A 3,813-nucleotide genomic window follows, 5' to 3' on the forward strand; every position below is an offset into this window, starting at 1 on the left:
AAAATAAAGAAAATTTCTGGAATTTTGCCCCGCAGTAAGGGGAATTTCTGATTTTTGCCCAAAAATAAAAAGAATTTCTGCCTTTTTCCCCAAAATTAGGGGAATTTCTGCATTTTTGCTCCAAAATACGGTGAATTTCTGCCTTTTTGCCCGAAAATAAGGGGAATGCATACCTTTTTGCCTTAAAAAAGGGAAATTTCTTCATTTTTGCTCCAAAATAAGGGGAATTTCTGCCTTTTTGCCTCTAAATAAGTGGAATTTCTCTATTTTCCACCCCAAAAAAGGTAATTTCTGTATTTTTGCCCCAAAATAAAGAAAATTTCTGACTTATTACCCTGAAATAAGTGAAATTTCTGAAATTTTGCCCCAAAATTAGGGAAATTTCTGTCTTTTTGCCGTATAATTTCTGCAATTTTACCCCAAAATAAGGTGAATTTCTGCTTTTTTGCCCCAAAATAAGGGGAATTTCTGCCTTTTTGCCCCAAAATAAGAAAAATTTTTGCTTTTTTTCTCTGAAATAACTGAAATTTCTGCAATTTTGCCCTAAAATATGTGAAATTTCTGAGTTTTGCCCCAAAATAAGGAGAATTTCGGTCTTTTTGCCCCAACATATAGGGAATTTCTGCCTATTTGCTCCACAATTAGAGGAATTTCTGCAATTTTGCTCCAAAATATGGGGAATTTTTGCATTTTTGCCCGAAAATAAAGGGAATGTATACCTTTTTGCCATTAAAAAGCGAAATTTCTTCATTTTTGCCCGAAAATAAGGAAATTTTCCTTCTTTTTGACTCAAAATAAGTGCAATTTCTGCCTTTACCCCAAAAATAAACGAAATTTCTGTCTTTTGGCCCCCACATAAGGGGAATATCTGAATTTTTGCCTGAAAATAAGGGGAATTTCAGCCTTTTTGCCCCAAAATATGGGGAATTTCTGCATTTTTGCCCCAAAATAAGAATCATTTCTGCAATTTTGTACAAAAATAATAGAAATTTCTGCCTTTTTGCCCCAAAATAAGAAAATTTCTGCATTTTTTCTGAAATAAGAGAAATTTCTGCAATTTTGCCCAAATGAAAAGGAAATTTCTGCAATTTTGCCCCAAAATAATAGGTATTTCTGCATTTTTGCACCAATATTAAGGGAATTTCTGCAATTTTGCTCCAAAATAAGGGGAATTTCTGCCTTTTTGCCCGAAATTAAGGGGAATTTCTGCCTTTTTGTCCCGAAATAAGTGAAATTTCTTCAATTTTAGCCAAAAATTAGGGATTTCATCTTTTTGCCCCAAAATAAGGGGAATTTCTGCCATTTTGCCCTGAAATATTTGAAATTTCTGCAATTTTACCCCAAAATAAGGGGATTTTCTGCCTTTTGCCCCAAAATTAGGGGAATTTCTGCAATTTTGCTCCAAAATACAGGGAATTTTTGCCTTTTTGCCCGAAAATAAAGAGAATGCATAACTTTTTGCCATAAAAAAGGGAAATTTCTTCATTTTTGCTCCAAAATAAGAGGAATTTCTGCCATTTTGCCTCTAAATAAGTGGAATTTCTTAGTTTTGCCCCAAAATAAAAAGAATTTCTGTATTTTTGCCCCAACATATAGAGAATTTCTGCCTTTTTGCCCCACAATTAAGGGATTTTCTGAAATTTTGCTCCAAAATACGGGGAATTTCAGCCTTTTTGCCCGAAAATAAGAGGAATGCATACCTTTTTGCCATAAAAAAGGGAAATTTCTTCATTTTTGCTCAAAAATAAGGGGAATTTCTGCCTTTTTGCCTCTAAATAAGTGGAATTTCTGTATTTTCCATCCCAAAAAAGGTAATTTCTTTATTTTTGCCCCAAAATAAAGAAAATTTCTGACTTATTACACTGAAATAAGTGAAATTTCTGCAATTTTGCCCCAAAATTAGGGAAATTTCTGTCTTTTTGCCATGAAATTTCTGCAATTTTACCCCAAAATAAGGTGAATTTCTGCCTTTTTGCCCCAAAATAATGGGAATTTCTGCCATTTTGCCCCAAAATAAGAAAAATTTTTGCTTTTTTTCTCTGAAATAACTGAAATTTCTGCAATTTTGCCCTAAAATAAGTGAAATTTCTGAGTTTTGCCCCAATATAAGGAGAATTTCTCTATTTTGCCCCAACATATAGAGAATTTCTGCCTTTTTGCCCCACAATTAGGGGATTTTCTGAAATTTTGCTCAAAAATACGGGGAATTTCTGCCTTTTTGCTCGAAAATAAGGGGAATGCATACTTTTTTGCCAAAAAAAGGGAAATTTCTTTATTTTTGCTCAAAAATAAGGGGAATTTCTGCCTTTTTTTCCTCTAAATATGTGGAATTTCTGACTTTTCCCCCAACAACAAAGAAAATTTCTGTCTTTTTTGCCTTAAAATAAGGAAAATTTTTGACTTATTACCCTGAAATAAGTGAAATTTCTGCAATTTTGTCCCAAAATAAAGTAAATTTCTGCAATTTTGCCCCAAAATAAAAAAAAAATTCTGCCTTTTTGCCCCCAAATACGGGAAATTTCAGCCTTTTTACCTCAAAATAAGAGGAATTTCTGCATTTTTGCCACAAAATATTAGGAATTTGTGCGTTTTTGCCACAAAATAAGAAAAATTTCTGCCTTTTTTCCCTGAAATAAGTGAAAATTCTGCAATTTTGCCCATAAATAAGTTAAAAATCTGCAATTTTGCCCCAATATAAAGGAAATTTCTGGAATTTTGCCCCAAAGTTAGAGGAATTTCTGATTTTTGCCCAAAAATAAAGAGAATTTCTGCCTTTTGCCCAAAAATTCGGGGAATTTCTGCAATTTTGCTCCAAAATACGGTGAATTTCTGCCTTTTTGCCCGAAAATGAGGGGAATAAATACCTTTTTGCCTTAAAAAAGGGAAATTTCTTCATTTTTGCTCGAAAATAAGGAGAATTTCCGCCTTTTTGCCTCTAAATAAGTGGAATTTCTGTATTTTCCCCGCCAAAAAAGGTAATTTCTGTATTTTTGCCCCAAAATAAAGAAAATTTCTGACTTATTACCCTGAAATAATTGAAATTTCTGCAATTTTGCCCCAAAATAAGGGAAATTTCTTTCTTTTTGCCCTGAAATATGTGAAATTATTAAATTTTACCCCAAAATAACGTGAATTTCTGCCTTTTTGCCCCAAAATAATGGGAATTTCTGCCTTTTTGCCCCAAAATAAGAAAAATTTTTGCTTTTTTTCTCTGAAATAACTGAAATTTTTGCAATTTTGTCCTAAAATAAGTGAAATTTCTGAGTTTTGCCCCAAAATAAAGAGAATTTCTGTCTTTTTGCCCCAACATATTGGGAATTTCTGCCTATTTGCCCCACAATTAGGGGAATTTCTGCAATTTTGCTCCAAAATACGGGGAATTTCTGAATTTTTGCCTGAAAATAAAGGGAATGTATACACTTTTGCCATAAAGAAGGGAAATTTCTTCATTATTTACCGAAAATAAGGAAATTTTCCACCTTTTTGACTCAAAATAAGTGCAATTTCTGCCTTTACCCTAAAAATAAACGAAATTTCTGTCTTTTTGCCCACACATAAGGGGAATATCTGAATTTTTGCCTGAAAATAAGGGGAATTTCAGCCTTTTTGCCCCAAAATATGGGGAATTTCTGCCTTTTTCCCCAAAATAAGAATAATTTCTGCAATTTTGTACCAAAATAAAAGAAATTTCTGCCTTTTTGCCCCAAAATAAAAAAATTTCTGCATTTTTTCTAAAATAAGTGAAACTTCTGCAATTTTGCCCCAAAATAAGAAAAATTTTTGCAATTTTGCCCAAATGTAAAGGAAATTTCT

Source organism: Micromys minutus (genome assembly GCF_963924665.1).
Source record: "Micromys minutus genome assembly, contig: SCAFFOLD_47, whole genome shotgun sequence".
Taxonomy (NCBI): Eukaryota; Metazoa; Chordata; class Mammalia; order Rodentia; family Muridae; genus Micromys; species Micromys minutus.